General features: G+C 35.6%; 1 protein-coding gene and 1 pseudogene across 1 annotated transcript in view; one reads left to right on the top strand and one right to left on the bottom strand.

Moving 5' to 3' along the window:
* Nucleotides 1-26,659, top strand: part of LOC105475034 (EGF like repeats and discoidin domains 3) — a 456,215-nt gene that overhangs the window by 73,949 nt on the left and 355,607 nt on the right. The gene's annotated exons all lie outside the window — the stretch shown is intronic.
* LOC112425479 (small nucleolar RNA U3) lies at nucleotides 2,548-2,647 on the bottom strand (annotated as a pseudogene).

Consider the following 26,659-nt stretch of genomic DNA (forward strand, 5'->3'; position numbering starts at 1 on the left):
GCAGAACTTCCAATACTATGTTGAATCGGAGTGGTGAGAGAGGGCATCCTCATCTTGTGCCAGTTTTCAAAGGGAATGCTTCCAGTTTTTGCCCATTCAGTGTGATGTTGGCTTTGGGTTTGTCATAAATAGCTCTTTTTATTTTGAGATACATTCTATCAATACCTAGTATTGAGAGTTTTTAGCATGGCGGGCTGTTGAGTTTTGTCAAAGGCCTTTTCTGCATCTATTGAGATAATCATGTGATTTTTGTCATTGGCTCTGTTTATGTGATGGATTACGTTTATTGATTTGTGTATGTTTGACCAGCCTTGCATCGCAGGGATGAAGCCCACTTGATCACAGTGGATAAGCTTTTTGATGTGCTGCTGGATTTGGTTTGCCAGTATTTTTGTGGAGGATTTTTGTATTGATGTTCATCAGGGATATTAGCCTAAAATTTTTGCTGTTGTTGTGTCTCTGTCAGGCTTTGGTATCAGGATGATGCTGGCCTCATAAAGCGAGTTAGGGAGGATTCCCTCTTTTTCTATTGATTAGAATAGTTTCAAAAGGAAGGGTACCAACTCGTCTTTGTACCTCTGGTGGAATTTGGCTGTGAATCCATCTGGTCCTGGACTTTTTTTGGTTGGTAGGCTATTAATTATTGCCTCAATTTTGCAACCTGTTATTGGTCTATTCAGAGATTCAGCTTCTTCCTGGTTTAGTCTTGGGAGGGTGTATGTGTCCAGAAATTTATCCACTTCTTCTAGATTTTCTAGTTTATTTGCATAGAGGTTTTTATAGTATGCTTTGATGGTAGTTTGTATTTCTGTGGGATCAGTGGTAGTATCCCCTTTACCATTTTTTATTGCATCCATTTGATTCTTCTCTCTTTTCTTCTTTATTAGTCTTGCTAGCGGTCTATCTATTTTGTTGATCTTTTCAAAAAACCAGTTCCTGGATTCATTGATTTTTTTGAAGGATTTTTTGTGTCTCTATCTCCTTAGTTCTGCTCTGATCTAAGTTATTTCTTGTTTTCTGCTAGCTTTTGAAAGTGTTTGCTCTTGCTTCTCTAGTTCTTTTAATTGTGATTTCAGGGTGTCAATTTTATATCTTTCCTGCTTTCTCTTGTGGGCATTTAATGCTATAAATTTCCCTCTACACACTGTTTTAAATGTGTCCCAGAGATTCTGGTGTATTGTGTCTTTGTTCTCATTGGTTTCAAAGAACATCTTTATTTCTACCTGCATTTCATTATGTACCCAGTAGTCATTCAGGAGCAGGTTGTTCAGTTTCCTTGTAGTTGTGCGGTTTTGAGTGAGTTTCTTCTGAGTTCTAATTTGATTGCACTGTGGGCTGAGAGACAGTTTGTTGTGATTTCTGCTCTTTTACATTTGGTGAGGAGTGTTCTACTTCCAACTATGTGGTCAATTTTGGAATAAGTGTGATGTGGTGCTGAGAAGAATGTATATTCTGTTGATTTAGGGTGGAGAGTTCTCTAGATGTCTAGTAGTTCTACTTGGTCTAGAGCTGAGTTCAAGTTCTGGATATCCTTGTTATTTTCTGTCTCGTTGATCTGTTTAATATTGACAGTGGGGTCTTAAAGTTTCCCACTATTATTGTGTGGGAGCCTAAGTCTTTTGTAGGTTTCTAAGAACTTGCTTTATGAATCTGGGGGCTCTTGTATTGGGTGCATATTTAGGATAGTTAGCTCTTCTTGTTGCATTAATCCCTTTACCTTTCTGGAATGGCCTTCTTTGTCTTTTTTGATCTTTGTTGGTTTAAAGTCAGTTTTATCAGAGACTGGGATTGCAACCCCTGCTTTTTTTTGCTTTTCATTTGCTTTGTAGATCTTCCTCCATCCCTTAATTTTGAGCCTATGTGTGTCTTTGTATGTGAGATGGATCTCGTTAATACAGCACACTGATGGTTCTTAACTCTTTATCCATTTTGCCAGTCAGTATCTTTTCATTGGGGCATTTAGCCCATTTACATTTAAAGTTACTTTTATTGTTATGTGTGAATTTCATCCTGTCATTATGATGCTAGCTGGCTATTTTGCCCATTAGTTGATGCAGTTTCTTCATAGTGTCGATTGTTTTTACAATTTAGCATGTTTTTGCAGTGACCATTACTGGTTGTGCCTTTTCATGTTTATTGCTTCCTTCAGGAACTCTTGTAAGGCAGGCCTGGTGGTGACAAAATCTCTCAGCATTTCTTTGTGTGTAAAGGCTTTTATTTCTCCTTCACTTATGAAGCTTAGTTTGGCTCTGTATGAAATTCTGGGTTGAAAATTCTTTTCTTTAAGAATGTTGAATATTGGCCCCCACTCTCTTCTTGCTTGTGATGTTTCTGCTGAAAGATCTGCTGTTAGTCTGATGGGCTTCCCTTTGTGGTTAACCCGACCTTTCTCTCTGGCTGCCCTTAACATTTTTTCCTTCATTTCAACCTTGGTAAATTTAATGATTATGCTTCTTGGGGTTGCTCTTCTCAAGGAATATCTTTGTGGTGTTCTCTGTATTTCCTGAATTTGAATGCTGGCCTGCCTTGTTAGGGGTTGGGGAAATTCTCCTGGATAATATCCTGAAGAGTGTTTTCGGTGCTCTACACGTTCAGGGAAACTTCTCTAGTAATGAACTATAGAAATGATCCCTGAAAGTATAGTCTTGCCGGCAACTTTTTAAAAAATATTAATTGTGTTAAATTCCTTTAATTAGCAATGTATCTGTTTAATTTCACAGATACACTATAGTCAATGAGGTGTTAAATCTTTTTAAACAAATTTTAGCATGACTGAAGGTATCATGCTATAATAAGAAACAAACACTGGATTTGTAAGCCTGAGACCTGGGTGCTAATCTCCTCTACCTCTAATTGGTTATGATTGAAAATTTAGGTTATCTAAATCTGTTTCTTCATCTGAGGAATTAATAGTTGAATGAGTTACATTATTTCTCTGGATTGCTGTAGCTCTAAACTAATATTATTATAAAACTTTCATTATTATAGGAGTTTTGAGGTAGCTTATAGATGACATTTCAAATCATTTATACATAAGCTTAGCAGCAAAGTACAGATGTTGAGTCCAGGCAATTATCTCAATCATTGAGAAACATAATGAGTATTTTCAATTGGATCATGGGTATTACATGACTTAGTTCATAAAATTCACTGGAAATAGATCAGTTTGTCTTTTATTTTTGCAGTCATCACTATAAGTTCTGTTAAACTAGAGGGAAAATAAAATAAAAAATTGCAAAAAAACAGCATTCATGTATTGTGAACACTTAGTAACACACATTACACTTCCTATTACCCTATTCCTACAACTACCATAAAAAGAATAAAATTCAAAAAATATTTATACTTTAAATAGTTATTTGGACTACTTAATAGGGTTAGCATAATAATTTTCTCAAGATTTCTTTGATTCCTGGGATTTATTCATTAAAAAATTGAATAAGCATATGTATTTATTAACTTAGGCATGGAATTTAACATTTGTTGTCTTGAAGACTTTGTAAAAATTTATAGGCTATAATGTTCTATTTGGGACAGTTTAGAAAAATTATATCTTAAGTATTTCACATAATAGAACAGGGGAGCTATAATGGAAAGGATTAAATTATGACAATTTATCTTCAAAGTGTTTTGGAAGGAAGATTGATGTTCTTTCCTGCAAAGGTAAATTGGCCTAATAATTTTAGCATAGTGAAATTTATGAAATCTAGGAAACCTTTTAACTTATATTTCTGTACTTCTATATTAATAAAAGATTCTTCATAGCCTAAAATAGACTTTCCTTTGCCTGCATTCATTTTATGAAAGTCAAATGCTAAATTAGAAAGCAAAAGGAATAAAGCAAATTGGGCATGAAGATAAAGCAGATGTTTCTGACACTGTAAAGACCTAGCAGAGTGGGTCAAAGTCAGGATGGGAGAGATTTGTCATTGGAGTTACTGCATGCTGTTCCTACCCGCTTCTCCATGATCTGAGCCAAGTCCTAGTAAGGATTGCCTCCTGATTCCCACATGGTTTTGTGTTTTTCCCACTTTCTTTCTTTCTTTCTTTCTTTCTTTCTTTCTTTCTTTCTTTCTTTCTTTCTTTCTTTCTTTCTTTCTTTCTTTCTTTCTTTCTTTCTTTCTTTCTTTCTTTCTTTCTTTCTTTCTCTTTCTTTCTTTCTTTTTTTCTTTCTTTCTTTCTCTCTTTCTTTCTCTCTTTCTCTCTTTCTTTCTTTCTCTCTCTCTCTCTCTCTCTCTCTCTCTCTCTTTCTTTCTCTCTTTCTTTCTTTCTTTTTCTTTCTTTCTTGTCTTTCTTTCTTTTGAGTCTCACTGTTGTCACCCAGGCTGGATTTCGATGGCACAACCTCAGCTCACTGCAACCTCCGCCTCCCTGCTTCAAGCAATTCTCCTGCCTCAGCCTCTAGTATAGCTGGGATTACAGGCACATGCCACCACACCTGGTTAATTTTTATATTTTTAGTAGGGACAGGGTTTTGCCATATTGGCCAGGCTGGTCTCAAACTCCTGACCTCAGGTGATCCGCCCATCTTGGCCTCTCAAAGTGCTGGGATGACAGGCATGAGCCACCATACCCAGCCAGTTTTGCATTTGTTTCTTCACTACCGCACCCCACTAAATGGTATCTGCCCTGTCTTCTCTATTTATACCTTTAGTATGTGGATCTCTTCTAAGTATGTACAATTTCACTGCAAATTCAGAATTACCTGGAAGCTTTAAGAAATACTGGTGCCTGTGGTCCTACCCAGAGAGATTCTGATTTAATGGTCAGAGATGTGGCCTGGGCATTGGGATTTTTAAAAGCTTTCTAGGTGACTGATGTGTAATTGAAGCCCACTGAAATCTACCAGGTAGTCTACTGGGTCTTTGGAATTACCGCCTTACTTAATGCTCACGATACTTTTCTAGGTAGATATTATACTCCTTTGTAGAGGAAAATAAGTGGAATATCAGGAAGGCTTAATGACTAGCTTAATACCACTAGTACGTGGTAGCTACAGAATTCTATCCATGTTCTACATTATTGCACATTTGCTCTTATCCTTTACTTTAGAAGCAGGCTAAGTTTCATGTTCTGTGACCCAGATTCTCGGCAAAGCCATAGTCTCTTTTCTTGCTGTATCAAGCTTTTGTTAAAACAGTAATCTTTGTATAAACTTAAAGAAACATTTACCTATGTATAAAATTTTCTGCATCTAATAGCAAGATGACTTAGGTTACTTTTCCCCTTAATGTAATGCGGAGTTGCAGTGGTCCATTTGAGTTTAAATTGGCATGTTCTGTCTTTTAACCTGACCAGCAGCGCGAAGATCTTTGTTTTTTATTTTCTGTATTTTATATAGTGACAAGAAATTTGAATCTGCCCTTATTTAATTTTAATTATGCATTTAAATATTTGAATGTATTTTCAATATTGTGGGCCCTGTCACAAAACCCAGACCATTTCTATTAGTAACTTACGTAATTTTATGGCAGGACCAGAATGCCACTCAAAACACTTTGCTGAGCTCTGTTAAAATTACATTTAAAAATATATTTATTCAATATATTCCAATATTACATTTGATAATTATGTTGAATTATGGATTTCCTACTCTTCATCTTATATGCTAAAATTGCTGTTTATATTTAAGTCATTTATTTGTTGAAGAAAGAGGCACCCTAGATTAAAAGAAGAACACTTTGATGGATTACTTTATGTACAGCTGACAAAAAGTGTAATGTAATTACAAAAAGGATCCATTCTACTGAGAGTGTTAAAATGCTAAATAGAAAATACATTGAATAGTGGAAGGGTACATTGGTACCACCAGTTGGGAAGCTGTGTGTTATTATCTTCTGAAGCTAATATAAGTTAACGCACTAACTAACATACATGTAACCTAAAATTAAGCAATTAAAAATAAATTGCTTACAAAAATGTCTCTAGTGGCATTATTTATATTAAAAAATTGAAACAACCAAATGTCCATCAGCCACAAGAAGAGTTAATAAATTGGCATATTCATCAAGAAAATACAGAAATGAAGAAAAACTGCTTCATGCAATGATATTGATGAATCTCATGGACATAATGTTGGGTAAAACAAACAAACAAACAAACAAACATGATAGAATACATTCAATTTATGTGAAATCCAGGAGCAGACAGAAGTGATCTGTGGTGATGGTAGCCAAGAGAGTGGTTACCTTCGAGGGTTGATTTTTGCCTGGGTAAGAGCACTGGAGAGGATTGTGGAGTGTGAGAAATGACATGTTTTAATCTGGGAGGCTAGGGGTACATAGATATGTACACATGGAGCTCCATATGTGTGACTTGTGCACTTTACTGTAGGCAAGTTATAACTCAACCACAGTGAGGTTGGGGTGTGTATATGTCTATTTTAAAAAAGTGATCTACAAGGACAGAGGCTCTGGGTGACCAAGACCTTAGAACACTGCAAATATTTGCATAAGGATAAAGAAAAATTAATTGTGACCTCAGAAGATTTAGAATTAGCACTCCAGATGGCCATGTCACTCATTATAGTGCTTATATGAGAAAGTTATTTTTTCAACACTTGCCTGTCATCTAGGGCATACTAGAATTAATTTTTAAGATTACTATTTTTTCTGTGAATTATTTAAATGACTTAAAAATTGCAGTCTTAACAAAAAGGAAAGGGAACATACTGTTCTTAGAATACATGGTTTTAACATAATGACAGAAGGGCTCCAAACTTAACATTGCCCTAAGGTAACCTCCCCCACATGTAAAAATATTTTTATTTTCTCTCACACTTTGGATAAATTACTTTCATTAATCTGAAGATTTCTAATCTGACCTCATTGGCATCATTAGCATTTTATGCAACAGAACTATTTATTAAATGTTACTGTCAGCTAAAAAGCATTTTATAAAAGAATGTATAGATTTCAAGGTTCAGTTATTTTCCTTGTCAAGAGAATGACTTTAGAGTATCATTTAAAAATGTGTGGTAGCTTTGTCAGAATTGTTATTAATTTTTCATGAAAATTCTTCTCTCTTACCTGAGGTTTTCTATTTGGTATTTGTAAGGCATCTCTGGAATCGAGGGGAAGCAGTGATAACGTGGAGCGAAACTGTAGGTTTAAGAGAAAGAGGAAAAACATTTACCACTAACAAAGAAAGATAGCATTATTGGCTTGAGAAACAAACAAACCCCCTGACAATTAATTTAAAAAAGAAAAGTTTTATTTTTCTGAAGAAGAGAGGATAAACGGGGAAATTCTGTTAGGAGATACTAATCTTCAACATAATTATGCCATAGGAGTTTGAGCTTTACAGTTAAAAATTGTGTCCTCAATATGTAGCACCAGACTCACAGCTCACGAGAGGAAATGTAAGTACATTATACTTTATTAAGTTCTGTATCTTTATATAAACTTTGAAAAGAAATTTGACGGTATCCTTTAATATATCCTGAAAAATATACTGCTGTAAAAAGAAACCAATTACAATTTTAAAAATTACAATCAAATATGTATCAGCCAATAGATCGTTTTATACAAATGATATTATTTTTAAAATATTTTTACTTTTACACATAACATTATGACTCATCTTGTTCAGATAGATTTCTGTTTTATAAAATTGAATTGTAAATTAATAAGTTACTGTCTGCCTTATTTTAATATTTCTAAAAATTACTGCCTGAAAAAGAGTACTAAATTTAATTTTGTACATGGCCAAAGAAATAACAATTCTTCAAAATGAAATTGAATTAACTTGAAATACAATAGACAGCATGTACCCATCATATGAAAGCCAATTACAATTAAAATAGTCACTATTTTAAACTGCTGTACAGCAGACTAGGAAAATACTTTATTCGAGTAACTAGACACATTAGGAATATTCATATGCACGTGTCACCCTACGGTTTACAGTCTTTCCTACAAACAATCACTGCTTCTGTCTTGCAGATTCTAGATACCAGTTAGTACCTGCCTATTTGCATATCCTCTAGGCCATTCACACTCAGCATTTTCAAAACAAATGCCTTATAATCTTTCCTCTTTATGCCCAAACTGGATAATTTACTTGTAATAAAGACCAGCAGTTAAGAAGACCCGTTAGCCACTAGATCATATTGATTCTACATCTCAGATTTTTTAAAAATTCCTCTTCCCTTGTTTCCTATGTCCACTTCTCTCACACTGAGTTTTGTAGGTGATCCCTTAAATATCTCCCTGCCTTCAACTTGCTTTGTCCTCATTATCTTCTTTATACTGTTGGGCAGAATTATATCTCTAAAATATAGATTCAATCATGACTGCTTCAGATTTTTTATTGAGTAAAAGGACAATGCAGGAATCCTGCATTGATTTACTTCTACATGATCTGGCATCAAGCTACCCTTCTAATTTCAGTTTTTACCCTAATAACTATTTTCAAACCCAAATTTTCCTCCCCCTCCATCTAATTCACATTCTTCTCAAATTCGTCACTGCTCTGTGCGTTAGAGACCAAACTTTCTTCTGTACTTTCTTATGCACCTTCTTCTCATTTCTCCTCTTGTATTTTTTAATCTCTCTCTTGTACAGGCTGCAGCTAATTGTGAACTTTCATCGAGTTTGGTCTTGCTCTCTGCTTTTATTTCCTCTAATAACTCCCTCAGAGAGAGTTCATTTGCTCGAAGAGTTTCACCTGCCATGTCTGTGCTTCTGATATTTCCTTGACCCAATGTATGCAGCCTGCAGTTGCTGGCAGAATCTTTCAAACGTAATTTTTGACAAGTTATTTTTCTTTTCCCAGAAACTATAGTGATTTTTATTGTTCATTTTTGTAGCAATCGTCTAGTTTCTTTTCCTAATTACTGCAACTTATGTAACATTCCTGCAAATGACCTCTGTGTTTTTGTTGGGCCTCTTTGTTTTCTTCTATTTTTGTGGAGCATCTTTATTTTCTCTTATTTACATTACCTTAGCACCACACTTCCTCATCCTATGTTAATTTTCTTCACTGTGACTTTTTTTATTTGTCTTTGCCAAGAACATTCTTCCCCAATTTTCATTAGCCTGCAGTCTTCATTGAATTCAAGATGCAGATTAGATTCACTTATTCCATGAAATCTTCTTTGACTAACCCTACTTCTCTCCTACCACTCACTTTGGAATGACTTATCTTTTATTTTCAGATGTGTACTTGCATTTCTGTTCATTCTTCAATTGTACCTTCCTAACTAGATCATATATCTTTTGTGATAGTATCATTTATGTCTTTTGTGTCTCTAGCACTTTGTACACAAGAAATAGACACTTGGTAGTTAGTTGATTATACTGGAAAAATATATGTATAATAATTAAGTTTTATTGAGTACTCACTGTGTATCAAGTACTGTGTAAAGTGTTTTACATGAATCACTTTTATATAAGGCCCAGTGAGCCAAAATGGCTTGTTTAAGGTCACATAGCTGGTGAGTAGTGAAGGTGGGGTTTAAAGCCTGCGCACAAGCATAATCACCAGCTTAGTTTGGAAAGTGTGGCTTTCCATAAGATACAGCTGCTGATTAAATCATCTTAGGAAATGACTTATTCAGGGAACATGCTTTACAACTCTAAAAGTTTTGCTATCAATCTTCATATCACAAAATAATAAAACAGAGGCACTGGGACAGAATTGCTTTCACTAGAAATTGATTTGTGTTTGAAACTTGACTCATGATTTAATACAAACCTGGTAAGCTCTAAAATTTACTGATTCCATCTGAACAGTATTGGTCAAGAAATACTGGTAGTTGATTTGCCTGTAGAATATAATTCATCCACTTGCCATAATCTCAGATCTCAAGGAAAATTCTATGTAGTTCATAGAAGGTGGGGAAAATAATCATCATTATGTATAACAATATTTACTAGTGGGTATTATTAATAAAGTGTGTCCTACTTTTAGAAATATATTATGAACATTAAACCTCAATTTGTTCCTGTTTCTAAAATTAACCAAATGTTATGACTTTAAAGGAATACATACCGAAGGCATTTTCAGGCTAGTTGCAATTGCGATTGGTCTCCTCTATTTCAAGCCAGTGTTTAGCTTAAGCCAATGACCTTCTTACCTGGCAGTTGAATCTAATACTTCTCCACCAACAGTGAAAAAAAATATAGCTAGAAGACCTCATTCGTGACTGTTCCTAGGATAATTTCTTGAGTATGCTTTGACGTTTTCGCATGAAAAATTAGAAACCTAGGCAGAAGAGGACCCTCATCCCTAAAGGAGAGACTTTTTTTTCCCCTGAAGACTGGAGAGGAACTTGTTCATTCGTAGATCAGACAATCTGGTGAGACATGAGATGAAAGTAAGGACAAAGCGCACATAGTGTATATATGTATGTATGTATGTATTTATTTATTTATTTTATTCTTTTTTGAGACTGAGTCTTGCTCTGTTGCCCAGGTTGGAGTGCAATGGCATGATTTCGACTCACTGCAACCTCCGCCTCCTGGGTTCAAGTGATTCTCCTGCCTCAGCCTCCCGAGTAGCTGGGATTACAGGCACGTGCCACCACGCCTGGTTAATGTTTTGTATTTTTAGTAGAGACGAGGTTTCACCGTGTTGGCCAGGATGGTCTCCGTCTCCTGATCTTGTGATCCACCCACCTCGGCCTCCCAAAATGCTGGGATTACAGGCGTGAGTCACTGCACCCGGCCTGTATCTTAAAGTTAGTTTTTAACTGAAAAGCAGGAGAACTCACAGCTTGCAATTGTGAAACACAGAACCAAATCAAACTCTGCTGAGAACCTTAGAGAAACCTTGCTTCACTTAGCTAGTGGATTACAGCCTATATCGAAAAAGGCTCCTGAGACCAATGGCAATAGAACTAATATGAGCCTTTGGGAGTGATTACACAAAACCTGGTAAGAACTAAGTTTTGTGGAACAAATGATACACATGGTAGGCTCAGAAACTAGTTGCACAGTGGACCAAAGAAACAGTTTTACCATTTGAGCAGAAGGAGATGGTTAATACATTTGTTCACATATGTATCCATGGAGAAATCACTGGAATTAAAAAAAAAAAAATGTTAATAGCATTTAAATGTACCTCTTCTATCATAAAAGGGTGAAATCTGGATTATTTAATTACTGCTTAAGTCCTGGATTTATTAATTCTAGATTTATTTTTATCTTTCGCTGCTAGATTTTATTTACCTTCTTAGACTGAAGTTGGTTTTATTCTGTTAGTTTACAAAAAATGTTCCAAATCACTAGCTAATGCAGTGGTTTGCCCCCTCAAGAGCCTCACATTTACTTTTAGCTAAATAAATTACATTAAAATAACTATCTTCCTGTCTCCCGGATTATATTGATGCAGATTCTGCTTACTTATTTTTATTGAGGGAGATCCTTGCTTTTTGTATATTTCTAAAGTGTGCCATCACATATAAAGTGAGGACTTTAGTTTTATATTTTAAAAAGTAAAAGTTTTCATCTTACTCAATATTTCCTGGCTCGCATCTAGTTGTTGTATGTGTCTGCTTAGATTTGCATACCTTTAAGTAACTTTTTCAAAGGTTTAGTCATAAATATGTAAAACCAATTAATGGATTTTGATTAGGCTTATCCCAAGATAATATGTATCATTCATCAGATCCTTTATATGACATTCAAAACATAATTTCACCTCATATACTTAATTGATCTTTGTAATAATATGTTCTAAAATTGACCTTCAAATAGTCATTCAGGATGCGTAGAACTAGAACTTTTTTCTCTGGAATTCTTGTGTCAACTTCATTAAAGCAAGAGAAGTGGAATAGAGGCTGCCTGTTCAAAACTACAAAATGCAAGCTGACATTCACCATTTTGTGGTCTGTCATGCATGTCAGCTAAATGACAGAAATGCCCCAGATGTTCTGTCACACATTGAGAAAGCTCCATACTTCTTTTATTTTTTTTATTTTTTTTATTTTTTGGAGACGGAGTCTCGCTCTGTCGCCCAGACTGGAGTGCAGTGGCCGGATCTCAGCTCACTGCAAGCTCCGCCTCCTGGGTCTACGCCATTCTCCTGCCTCAGCCTCCCGAGTAGCTGGAACTACAGGCGCCCGCCACCTCGCCCGGCTAGTTTTTTGTATTTTTTAGTAGAGACGGGGTTTCACTGTGTTAGCCAGGATGGTCTCGATCTCCTGACCTCGTGATCCGCCCGTCTCGGCCTCCCAAAGTGCTGGGATTACAGGCTTGAGCCACCGCGCCCGGCCTCCATACTTCAACTCACACAATTTTGGTTCACCCTAGGTGACTCTGAGTTGAAAACCCTAAGCTGGACATTTATGTCAGTCTATTGACATATACCAAAAAATTTAATCAGGCATGTTGCATTATGTTAAAACCAGATATTTTGTTACCAGTTCAGGTTTTACGTAGAAAACAGCCCTGTTACTCAATGGTGATGATAGGATATAGGATGAGCTATATTGTTTACTATACCATCTACTTCTATGTATTTTCATATATTTACTATTATAGTAAGTAGCTTTCTCAAAAACCATTTAAATTCACAAATTGTTTAAATAAATTGTGGCTTGTGCACACCCATGAATATATTACTGTATACTCATTAAAAATAATATTATAAATTTATATGGATTGATATGGAAAGATTCTCACAATATATTGTAGAATGGAAAAGTTAGCTGTAAAACAGTGTATATGACATCATCCGCTTTAACCCAAATACTCATGGACACATGTGTGCAAACACACACACACACATCCTGTTCAAGTTGATGCCTCTGGGAAGTGGAATTAAAGAGCTGGAAGAATAAAAGGGAATAAAAAATGTTGTATATACTGTTCTGTACTGTTAGAACATTAACTATAATTTTTCACTATTAACTTTTGAAATTAAAAATTATTCAATACCAATGTAAAAGATAATAATATAATGACTGTTTTCTATGAGCCCACATTGCTTTTAATCTCTAAATCCATTGGGTAGTGCAGACTAGTACACATGAAATCAGAATGACTAATCCATGTAAATGACTAATCCATGAATGTAATTCAGCATGTTGGCAGATTAGCAATTTGGAAAATGGAAAAAGCAAAAAAGTCTACAGTACTGTACTTCAAAAGTTGTTATCATGTTTATGCATGGCTAGAATGTAGGTTAGGAAAGCAAGGGGAGGATGAGTAGTGCAGTCAGCTTTGCAGGTATGGTGATAGCTCTCGGTTCTCTAGTTCTATTAGTGTTTTATAGGCACGTGAGATGTCAAGACTGTGAAGCCAGAATATAAGTGACAGAAAGAATATTCCAAATATACTACAGCTATTTCTTAGCTATCACACCTAGTAAAAAGAAGTCAGAGTGGAGGGCATTCTGGCCAAACAGCTAAGAAAGAAAGCAGAGAATAGATAACTGAAACAAAATGGAAAACGACAACTTGGACAAAGGACAAATGTACAGATCCACTCTGATATTACACAAAGGATAGAACCAATGGCTCAAAGATATGTTCTAGATATAGCAAGGAATGAGATCCCAAGTAAGGTGAAATGATTCTCTTTAGAACAGAAGCTACCTATCTCTCTGATTTTGACTCAATTAGGAACTTCTGAACTAAATTGTAAGCATCATGAAGACAATGCAAATCACATAGAAAGAAATGAATGAGATATTTTTACTGCTAGATGATTTCAGTCTTCTCTATAAATTTTGAGGCTTTTCCACATTCTACTTTGAATACTTTAGTTTTTACTATTGTTTCCATGGGCCCCAAATCACCGGCAAGTGAGTCGATCTGGAAAGAAAACATTTAATAGAGATAGATAATACAGGAAGTACTTTGGGAAATAACATTTCATGGACATTTTTGAGAAATGAACACAATAAATCCATGCCAAACCTTGTACAGGCTATAAGGGTTCCATTTAAAATAAAATAAAATAATTGGGGCTGGGCACGGTGGCTCACACCTGTAATCTCAGCACTTTGGGAGGCCGAGGCGGGCAGATCACGAGGTCCGGAGATCGAGACTACCCTGGCTAACACAGTGAAACCCCGTCTCTACTAAAAATACAAAAACTTAGCCGGGCATGGTAGTGGGTGCCTGTAGTCCCAACTACTCGGGAGACTGAGGCAGGAGAATGGTGTGAACCCAGGAGGCGGAGATTATAGTGAGCCGAGATTGTGTCACTGCACTCCAGCCAGGGTGACAGAGTGAGACTCTGTCTCAAAAAATAATAATAAAATAAAATAATTGAGATTGTGAATTTTTTTAAAAAAGCATATCTAGTTATGAATGTGCTAATGTAAGCTGCAAGAAAAAAAGCAGTAAAATATTAAAATGGAACTGATAAAATAATAAGTTGAAAACTCCATGATTAATACTAATTTTCTCAAGGCATTACCAGTAAGGTTTATAATTGCATTAAATGACTGATTTTTGAGACAGATATGTATAAGATATATTTTCTACGTATATAGGTAGTCAATACTCTTTTTAGAGAAAAATATTTTTATCAGTTTTTAACACTATTTTAGTGTTGGCTTCTGCAACAATTTAAAGTCAGCACAAGATAGATTTTAAGTTCCTGTGTCACAGAGGACTTTGATAATATGATGAAAACTCTGGAAGTTCTAGTCAGGAAAAAAAATCACACAAAAATATGAACATCTGAATCTAGGTGAAGAAATACTTAGAATTCCTGTTTCTTTTTCATCTTCCTCTTCTCTATTTACTTTGGACCAGTCAGTTCTAAGGAACTTCTGAGATATTCCTTAAAAGAAGAAGCAACACTCATCACAAACAGAAGTGCTTAAATCTCGTTGTTTTTAAAATTTATTTGATTAATGATTGCTTTCCAAAGTCATGAGTCACAGTGGCCTGCAGCATGATACTTTCATTCTTTACTAAGAGAATGACAGGCTTTTGACAAAATAAAGATAATTGTGATTTATATAATAAGATGGAGGCTGACATACTTTGGCAAGAAGGATCTGACCGTTCCATTTCTGTATTTCATCCATGATAGCAAGCAAGTAGATACTAAGGCTTAAAAGAATAAGAATATACTCTATTACATATGACTTTATTTAACAGGATTATTTTGAGATTGACAAGTCTAAAATTTGTCCTGTCATAATAACTATCTTTTATAGTTCATGCTGTTGAATTCATTTTGCTTCAGGAGTTTGCATTTGACTTTTTTTTTAAACTTTTGATTCCATATGATTCTATACATTTCTTTCTTTTTTTCTTTTCTTTTTTTTTTTTTTTTTTTTTTTTTGAGACAGAGTTTCACTCTTCTTGTCCAGGCTGGAGTGCAATGGCATGCTCTTGGCTCACTGCAACCTCTGTCTCCAGGGTTCAAGCGATTCTCCTGCCTCAGCTTCCTGAGTAGCTGGGATGATAGGCATGAGCCACCACACTGGCTAATTTTGTATTTTTAGTAGAGACGGGGTTTCTCCTTGTTGGTCAGGCTGGTCTCGAAGTCTCGACCTACGTGATCCACCCGCCTTGGCCACCCAAAGTGCTGGGATTACAGGCGTGAGAGACCGCGCCCAGCCGATTGTATATAATTTCTTAAATATTTTATGAGACGTGTGTGTGTGTGTGTGTGTGTGTATGTCTGTGTGTGTGCGTGTATCATCAGCATACCTAAATTCTAGGTCTAGTTTGGCTTCTACCACTTCATGATGGTATATAAATATTGCAATCTAAGAATTCTGTAATTCTAATCATGTTACATAACCTTGTCTATTTTCTTGTTTATGTATGAAGATACAGTTTAACTAAGAGTGTAGTTTTGAGGCAATTATAAATGGAAGCACTTATATAATTGAGTTATTATTTACAGTCATTCTCAACTAACAAGTATTTCTTAAGGTTGAATTTCTGTGCTATTTGTTAGAACATGCATTTCACTTTCTATATCATCATAGTTGATTACATATTATAGATGTTTGACTTAGGAAATAATTTTTCGGAGAATATAACATATCCAGTGTTGTTAAACATTTTTATAGATAAGATTGCAACATGATAGTAGATGTGGTAGGCAGAATAATGGCCTTTTAAAGATGTAGATGTACACGTCTTTCCTAATGCAGGGGAACTGCAAATAGTTATTTCCTTTGTCAAAAAACACTTCGCAGGTGTCGTTAGGCTAAAGGGCCTTGAGACAAGAAGAGTATCCTATAGTATCCAGGTGGAACCAACCTAATCACCTGGGTATTTAAAAAGCAGAGAACCTTTCCCACCTGAATTCAATTCAGAAGAGAGGGGATGTGATTATGGGAGAGTAGTCAAAGAGATGCAAGGCTGCTGATGCAAGAGGGCCAAAAGCCAAGCAATGCAGGCAGCCTCTAGAAGATGGAATGGCATTAAAACACATTCTTCCCTCTAGCCTCCAGAAGGCAATGCAGCCCTGCTGACACTTTGATTTTAATCCAGTGAGTACTGTGCCAAACCTCCAGCCTATAGAACTGTAATATAATAAATGTTTGTTATTAGCCAGTAAGCTCATGATAATTTGATACGATAGCATTAGAAAACTAATACTTGGGAATGTTAGTAAATTCAGACTAGACATGGTGGATTTAAAAAATATACATATTTTATGTGGTAACACGAGGTTCGTATATGTTATGATATTCAGAATGTTCCACATTTATGAGCTAATAATGATTGCTTTATAGGCAAACAAAAATATTGGTACTTATTAGGTGGCTAACTGATTAGATATATTCACCTCCTATCCGTTTTAAGATCTAACTGAAGTAGAGGTTACACATACATATATACATACCTGCAAAGGTCATTGGGTATATTAAAACAAAGGCAATTACTACAAGAAAAATGAAACTTTGTACATATGAAAACTAGACTAAATTGAGACTACTTAGAACAGGACGAAACAATTATAGTCACAAAAATGAAACAATTAAATATAAATGTATATTTATGTTGGGACAGTGGGGGATAAATTTAAAAGAGAAAATATTTTTTCATTATAGGGGGAAAAAGATCATTTAAGGAGGTAGAGCTGCTGGGGAAGCTTTAATGACAGTATAAATGTTTGTAGGGATATATAAGGAGTGGGGATCTCAGGAAGGATAGCGTTGTAAGACTTTTATACTTGCACTTATTGGTTACATATATCTTCAAGTAATAATGCATGTTGCTTAAAGAAAATATAAAAAATAATGCCAAGAGTACTAAAAGAGGGAACACTCCCATTCTGCTCCTTAGGTATTCCAATTCCATGCTCCTTCTTCTAATATTAGCGTATATCATTTTTTAAAAAGTGTATGTGTACCACTATCTCTTAGCTCAACAACTTTGGTCATTGGATTCCTGTTATGTATAACGAGAAGTATACCTGTCCTCGTAGTGTGTTCCAGAGGTAGTCCTCTCTTACCTACACTGCAACCTATTTACAGAATATTGTGTATCAAGTTGTCCTTCACAGTATTTCATTTCTCAGCACCAGCTCTTCAGTTTTAGCTGCGGGTTATGGCTCCCTTCTTTGCTGGAGATTAAGATGTTAGAGCAGTCAGTAAGCAGCTTGCAATGAGGCTACGTGAGGTGGCCTAGAGAGGATGTAGTAGAGGATGAAGAAGCAGCCACAGGGCTGATCCCGGCTGCGCCCAACCACAAAAGACAGAATCAGCATTTAATCAGACAAGAGAGTAACCCGGTGGATGGTGGCACGCAAGGGAACAGAGTGGTCTCAAGAATGGAGAAGTCAATTTTGTTCAGTTTGAGAGGAGAACAAAAGTGTGACATTGCTTTCACAATGTGGAGATTATATATGATTTTGGCAAGAGCAGTTTCCCTGGAGTAATCTAGTCAGTTGCCACATTTAAGTGGGTGAGAAAGGAGACTGGTGAGAAGTTTCTTTTTTATTTTATTTTATTTTATTTTATTTAGTTTCAGGATACAAGTGCAGGATGTGCAGGTTTGTTACATAGGTAAACATGTGCCATGGTAGTTTACTGCACCTATCAACCCATCACCTTGGTATTAAGCCCAGTATGCATTAACTATTTTTCCTGATCCTCTGCCAAGCCCCTGACAGGCCCCAATATGTGTTGTTCCCCTCCCTGTGTCCATGTCTTCTCATTGTCAGGCCCCACTCATAAGTGAGAACATATGGTGTTTGGTTTTCTGTTCCTACGGTGGTTTGCTGAGGATAGTGACTTCTAGCTTCATCAATGTCCCTGCAAAAGACATTATCTCATTCCTTTTTATGGCTGTGTAGTACTCCATGGTGTATATGTACCACATTTTCTTTATCCAGTCAATCATGGATGGTCATTTGGGTTGATTCCATGTCTTTGCTATTGTGAATAGTGCTACAAGGAACATACACATGCATGTATCTTTATAATAGAAAGATTTCTACTCATTTGGGTATATAATCAGTAATGGAATTGCTGGGTCAAATGGTATTGGGAAAAGCTAAGTGTTGGGAGAAGCTGAGGCAGGGCTTGCATGTCTGACATAATGTAAAAGAGTCTTGGAACATGTCTGGGGTCCAGGGTCTAAAACCCATTGTGGCCTTTGGGAACACCAAGCTCTGTGCTAAAGGGTGGGAGGCTACCCTGATGCACCATAATCTAAGCCCAGGGCATAAAATCCCTTGTGACTTGGATACAATCCAGGGCTTGTGGCTCTGGAATGTGTCTAGACTTGCTGGCTCTTTGCTCCTTGCTCTCCAAAGATCAATTGTATCTTGAATTAAAAGAACCTGATCTCCATTATCTCAAGTAGCAGAGCAGCTGCTAAACCATCACCGCTGTAAATTATGTGCTTAATGCAACACGCCCTTTCCACCCCCACATTCTCACCACCTGTTTCTTTGTTGGCTTACCAATAAATAGCGTGGAGCTGCTCGGGGCCTTCTCAACCTCCATACACTGGCAATGGCCCTCCGGGCCCACTTTTCTCTCTCAAACTGTCTTTTACTCATTCCTTTGGCTCCGCCGGACTTCATCAACCCCATGACCTGGTGTTGGGTCTGTTCACCCCAACAAATGGTATTTCTGGTTCTAAATCTTAGAAGAATTGCCGCAGTGTCTTCCATAATGGTTGAACTAATTCCCACCAACAATGTAAAAGTATTCCTATTTCTCTGATACCTCATCAGCATCTGTTGTTTCTTGAATTTTTTTTTTATAATTCTCATTCTGACAGACATGAATGATATCTCATTGTGGTTTTGATTTCCATTTCTCTGATCATCAGTGATGGTAAGCTTTTTTTCATGTGTGTTGGTCGCATATATGTCCTCTTTTGAGAAGTGTCTGTTTATGTCCTTACCACTTTTTAATGTTTTTTGTTTGTTTTTTTGTTTTTGGAGACGGAGTCTTGCTCTGTCGCCCAGGCTGGAGTGCAGTGGCGCAAACACGGCTCACTGCAAGCTGTGCCTCTCGGGTTCACACCATTCTCCTGCCTCAGCCTCCTGGGTAGCTGGGACTACAGGTGCCTGCCACCACATCCGGCTAATTTTTTTGTATTTTTAGTAGAGACAGGGTTTCAACATGTTAGCCAGGATAGTCTTGATCTCCTGACCTCTTGATCTGCCCGTCTCGGCTTCCCAAAGTGCTGAGATTACAGGTTTGAGCCAGCGAGATCAGCCTGTTTGTGTTTTTCTTAAAAATTTACTTAAGTTCCTTGTAGATTCTGGATATTAGACCTTTGTCAGATGGATAGATTGTAAAGATTTTTCTCCCATTCTGTAGGTTGATCATTCTGATGATGGCTTCTTTTGCTCTAGGCAACACCATTCAGGACATAGGCATGGCAAAGATTTTGTGATTAAGTTGCCAAAAGCAATTGCAACAAAGGCAAAAATTGACAAATAGGATCTAATTAAACTAAAGAGCTTCTGTACAAGTTTCCTTTAGTTCTACACAAGTTTACCTTGGTGTAAAACATCAACCTAAACCTCTCTTCTGTTTCAAATTTAGGTAGCATAAAAAATAACTTATATACTAATTTGATCGGCTTAAAAACACATTTTCTCAAAATGAGTAATAAATATCTTGTGCATTTTAGATGCAAGATTTAGTTTCATTTTAATTTTAAAATACATTTTTAATGTTTGCTGAGTATGTGCCACTCTACTAGATCCTGTGGGAAATGCAGAATAGAACTGATTTATTCTAGAATATAACTTTTACTTACAAAATCACTAAAATATCTAAAATTGAATGTTGATACAACAGTAATAAGGCACCTACTTAGCAAGTTGAACTTCTCTGCCTGGAGCTCCAAGTACTACATAGAACAGGAAAGAAACAGAGTTTCCCTGGGGAGAGGACAAATGGTGTGTGTGTAACAGTTAAGCAACGCAGAGAGATAATTCAACCCAAGTTTTTGTGTATAAACAACTGCAATTAATATCAGTGTGCATTATTATGTTGCAAGTTGTTTAGGAAAATCTTGTAGTTATGTTTTTTAAGAGTAATATGTTTAAATTAATATTATTACTGCTGTTTTTGAAATGAAGCAATGAACTCTGATTAGCTCTCAGAAATTAGTCATTATATTTAGGAAAAGTCAGTAAGTTTGTCTTTTACTCACTTTACAAATTAATTCTTGTTGAATATTCAAAAAACTAAATATAATTTAATTTAGTTAATTTTTATGATGAGTATTATTTAATATTCCACTGTTTTGATGATAGACTTTCCTGTTGCTTTGGTAATATTGATAAATTTATTTTTAAGTGTAAGTACTGTTGTCTGAATAATTTTAAATTGTTTTGAGGTTCATACTCTTAGTGTGTGTCATCTAACATTATTTTGGGGTGGTAACATCCTTCTAATGACATATTAATCACTTATACAGGTTAACACATACATATTCGCACCTACAAGAATTATTATTTTTAAAAGTTATGTAATCAAAACTATTTTCTTTAATTTCCTCTGTGTTTTGATATATAGCATGAGAATAGAAAAAAAGTACTAAAATTTTTCATTTTCTTGTAACTGTTAAGTTTTCTGTCTTTTTCTTTTCTGGCTACTATTCTTATTATTGAGTTCCCTGTACAACATCTATGGGAACAAGATAAATACTCCAGAAAACTTGCACTTTACTGAAATGTGTAAGTAATAAATTATACTGTAATGTATGTTGCATTCCGTTTATTGTCACACTTCAATTTTGCTATTGTTTCAAGTGTAATTGTTGTTGATGAAGTGGGACTTCTTACCAGCAGTGTAACTTGGGCAAGTTACTTACCTCTGGATTCTGTAAGATGAGAATCGTAAGGATGCTTAATTCATTGTTGGGATTTACAAACGTAATGTGTATAATTTGTTACCACAGCACCTGACACTCAGTAAGTTCTTAATAAAGATTAACCAAGAAATGTTGGCCAATTTATTTCCTGACTGCACAGTCTACATAACTCTTGTCATGCTTTCAAACAATATGAATCAATTTTGGTTTATAATTATTATTTTTTAAATGTAAAGAATCCCTTTAATTGGTATAATACTTCAGTGTGACATACATGTATGTATATATGTATGTGTGTATGTATGTATATATGAATATATCTGCCAAAAAACTAAAATTTGTTAATGTGTTCAAAATGTTTTATTTCTTATGAATATTTGTCTAGTATATCTGGCTAGTTGAAACTTTTCACAGCATTTCCATCTGGATTATGACTTAATTTATGGTCATTATGGTATATGCAATAATGAAAGGGAATCTGCAATTTTACAGTATGTAAGTTTGACTTACTTTTTTGGATGCTGCCATACTTCATGTATTTTATATAAACATTTGCAAATGGGATATATAATATTGTTCTGTTTCCAACAAACCTAAAATACATATTTGTATGTCTGTATAAATGTATTGAGACTTTGTTGAAAGAAATTACATATAAACAGAAAAGTGAATTAAACAAACATACATCATATTGAATTGTTTTCAAGAGAAAACTCATATAACATCATTTGGTCAAAAAAACCCACAAAAACAGTTTTAATCCAGATACTCCATGTAGTACTCTTTTCTAGCCACAATCCCCCTTTCCCCCAGCCTCCCACCGCTGGCAAAGCAAAATACTGTATTTATTTTGATACTAATCACTTTCTTGCTTGTTTTACCATATTACAACCTGAAAATGTATCCCTAAATACTATAGATTTGCCACCTTTAATTTACCTTAATGTAGACATTTAACTGGGGCACATGTGGATGGAAGTTGACACAATTCATTTTTCCCTATGTTTGCCTATACATGGGTAAGTCTATGCTTGAAAACAAGCATTAGCAGAGCTACTTGCAGGTTAAGCTGTAACCTGCAAGGGTTAATTAAGAGCACAGACTCTAAAGGCAGGAAGCTTGGGTTCAAACTGAGGCTGTGCCCCAGTGTCCTTGAGGAAGTTTTTCAACCTCTCTGCCATCTTACATTACCTAACTTTAAAATTGGGGTAATAGTAATGTTTATTCATAAGGTTTTAGGAAAATTAATTAACTTTGTAAATTGCTTGTGTTTGTTAAATAAATATATCAACAGCTTTGATTGTGTTGTTAATGTGAGAAAACATTTTAAATGGTCCATTTTCAAGGCATGATCAATCTAAGTACTGGCAGCCAGGCTGCAAATGTAACAAACCACAGGGCTCTTGCACCTAGAAGGTCACAATAAGCGAACAGAATGTAGAGGAGGGGTCAGCCCATAAAAGGGAAGAAAGTTTCATTATTGGGAAATCGAAACTTAAGCAGGGAAGGGGATGGGGTATAACCTTATAAGGGGGATAATGAAACTTAGGCAAAGTCTGGAAAGATTGTAACCCCATAGTAACCAGTGAGGAACCAGTGTAATGTGAGGAACTAGGGGAGGGACTTGCCTGCCAGGAGATAAATTACCTGTTGTGACTGCCCTAGATGTGCCTGCCTACCAGACACTCGATTTTGCAAGGCTGTTATTAAAAGTCTCACTTTTGCTGTTCTTCGTGCTTCTAAGTCCATTCTTTGAGTTTGGGTGGGTGAGTGTGTTTCTCACATTAACTATAACTCTGGGCTTATTCAATATACCCAGGAATTTCTGATATCTGATAAATTCCTCAGTATGTGAAATAAAGAAAAGTATATAGCATGAGAACCAAATATTTTAATGGTAGGATATATTCCAATCTTAAAAAAATAGGATATAATTTTAGCAGTACCACTTTTTATTTTCAACCATTAACAATAAACACTCATGGCATCTCTTCTGCCATTAAGAGTTTGTATCATTACTGTTGGTTGGACAATATACTGCACAAATCTGTGCAATTCTCTGTCCTGTTTCTTCTGCACACAGCTGAGAGAACTAAACAAAAGTGCATTTGTAAAAAGTGAATGTTTTCCTGGCTCTGGGACACTATGTCTCATTCAGCATGAGATGGGTTCTGACATTCGGAGTGCTTTGTAATATCTTATTCAGAAAACAAGCTCTAAATTTTGAATGTCATAATTTTGTGATTAAAAAAATATCATCAGTGTTATTGATATTTCCAATTATTGTTAGTAGGTAGCTATCAGAGAGAATATGGTGTAAAAATATATCAAACCTGATATGTTAGTTGGCTGGAGCTGCAGTGACAAAGTATCACAGACTGGGTGCCAAAAAAAAAAAAAAAAAAAAAAAAAAAAACCAGAAATTTACTTTCACTGAATTTGTGATTGCAATTTTATTTAATTTTAAATTTATATAGCCACTTGTGGCTAGTACTACTGTATTGGGCAGTAGAGATGTAGCACTGGGTTTTTTTGTTTTTGTTTTTGTTTTTAAACTGTATCTGGCTATATCAATGGCATATGTGCTTTTATATGTTGGAGTTGGAGCTACAAAAATATAATTTGATGCTCTGTATACTGTCTGCTATACTTTGGTTAAAGTTATTACTTTCTATATGTCCACAGCCTATAGTTACGTATATACATGATAATGAATATTCTCACTTCCTGGTCAATAGTCACCTATCTCTTATAATCTTTGTATCAGTTTTTTGTCTGAAATTCTATTTGGTTTGTTATTTACATTGCTTTTCTTTAAGTTAAATGTTTTGGCACATACACTGTCATGTTATTTCCCATCTTTCAGGGTTGTTTTGCTTTTAGTTTACCTTTTTAAAAGGATATATACCAGATTTTCAAAAATTCAATCTGATAACCTCTGTCTTAAAAAGTATGATTGTTCCCTGATTCAAATATTCTTTATATTCAGGCAAGCCAGTTGTGTGTTCATGTGTGTATGCGAATATAGTTAAAATAAAATTAAATGTCCTATCATTTGGTTGACAGTCTTGTGCCGATCATGAAAATCAATTAGGTAAGGAGAAATGATAAGCCTTAATTGATTTACCTGACTCTAAACCTATCAGCTCTTTTCTCCCTTTAGTTTGATTCAATTTGACAAGCAGCTACTGAGTAACTTGCCCGATTCTGTCAACTAATCTTACTGTTGGGAGGGCATTACCTTGCATTTTTTCTTTCTGGTACTATATATTGAAATTTTAAAGAAGGTTATCAAAGAGGTTATAATGTGAGCAACTTCTCTGGCTTAGTAGAGAATATTTTTAGTTTAAATGTTGCAGTGAGACTAAAGCCGAAATCACAAATGTTCAGTGGCATTCTGTTCAAGGGTTGAAACTGAGCCACTTGAAATAAAGTAGGGAAGGCAAAGCTCTACTTCTGCACTCTTAGGATCTTTGGCTAGGTTTGAGACTAAATTAAAATAAGGCAGATTAATAGGAGAAAATTGTAGAGTTTATTTTACATCCTCCTAGAAATCCCCACAAGAAAATGAAGACCCAAAGAAGTGGCAAAACCCAGATGCTTATACAGTAGGTTGAACAAAGTCTGGTGAAAGTGGATAAGTAACTAAAATGTATGGGACTGCTAAGGAAGATAAAAGTTATTTTTATAAGATCTGTTTGTGCAGTTACTTTTCAGCCTTGACTCATCTCTGGTAAGAAAAATATTTCTTTCTTCTTTGTACAGGGAGGAAAAAGAAGGTCAGACTCTTTTTTCCTGCTATTTTTGAAATGCCTTATGCCAAAGTGGCTAATTTTGAGGTGACATATTCTGCCAACGTTCGGTAGCATAGACGCTCAGTATCTCAAGTATTAGAGATGACGTATGTCTAGATGGAATTTCCCAGGCACCAGAGTCTGAAATGGAGATTTATGTGCAAGAAGAGCTCTTAGAGGGAGGAAGGGCAGCAGCACTGGGAAGATAGGGAGGCTCACTGAGTGGTGGTTGTAAAAGAGCTCTCAGATGGTATTATGGGGAGCTCTGAAGCTAGCGTGGCTCTTCCACATTGTCTGACATTGAGACAAGGGGGTTGTGCTTTTTTACCCCAGCATCAAGCAGTCCTTGGATATGGCTGTCCTCAGAAAAGACATGCAGATGAGGTAACTTTCTTGGCCAGGGAAATGAGTAGGGAGGAACTAACTTGTGAGCTTTCAGGGTCCAACACTCCTGACTGGGGAAATTAATGTTTTGTTCCTGATGGAGGATCTGAGGGTCCCACTAAAGCATCCCCTAAAATCTGTTACTTAGAAGTCAGAAAGCATATGTGTTTAATTCTTTTCATTAGGCAGTGTGATATTAAAATGATATTACTTAAGATTTACAGTCAGAATATATCTGTGGAAGTATAGAACTAATTTATTAAGGTTTTCATTTTGTTAACATATTTTAGTGCTTACACAGTTTCTTAACTTAAAAGTTGGAAGTATATAAACTTATTAGAAAAAACTTCAGTAAGTCTATTCATTTCTGATAAACAAATACTGTCAGAAAGAATACCCAGAGAGGTTAGTCAAAGGAATGGAAGGAGAGAAATGAATGAATGCTATCAATAAAGACAGTGTCCTAAGAATCAGATGTCAGTCATCTCAGTTGCTGATGGAAAGTCAGGTAGGATAAAGACCAAGGAATACACGGTAGATTCACAACCAAGTGGCTCTGGGTTCCTTTTTAGGTGAGGAAATGGGGACAGACTACAGCATTCAAGCAGTGAAGTGACTGAATGAGTCATAAGGGAGGAAGTGTTTGTGATGATTTTAACATTTATCAATGCTGACCAGAAAGAGCTTGTTAAGAGAAAATGGAAATCATAGGAACTCAGAGGTAAAATCTCTCCTCCTTGAGGAGCTGGGAAAGAGTAAGTTCTGGGAAGAAGGCACAGTGTATGAAACTTAAGCAGCTCTTTGTTTTCCTGATTAAACTCTTTTGCTAATTTAAGGGGGAAAAAGTTAAACAAACACTCTTATTGTTAATGGGGGACTTTAAGTAAGTTTATTTAGATAATGTCTCAGAATGTTAAATGTGTAACATTAACACCAAAAAGCCAACTGCACATTGTGGACTTACTCTACTTATTTAATTGTTTGTTTATATATTCCCAGCTCCATTTAGAAGTCTAGATAGAAACTACTGAATTTAGGAGTTCACCTAGAAATAACAAAAACAAAAACATTTTTTAAATGTGCCATTCTAGGATGAGACAGGTATAGTCACAATACCCAAGTTTGGAGCTGCATTTCTTAGCTCTACACTATACATTGCTTTCCTTTATTCATTTATTTATTCAACTTTAATTCAACAAATATTCTAGAGCACTTATTTTATATAGACCTTCTTCTAAGTAATGGGTATAGGAGTTAAAAAAAAAAA

The sequence above is a fragment of the Macaca nemestrina genome, chromosome 6, assembly GCF_043159975.1.
Source record: "Macaca nemestrina isolate mMacNem1 chromosome 6, mMacNem.hap1, whole genome shotgun sequence".
Taxonomy (NCBI): domain Eukaryota; kingdom Metazoa; phylum Chordata; class Mammalia; order Primates; family Cercopithecidae; genus Macaca; species Macaca nemestrina.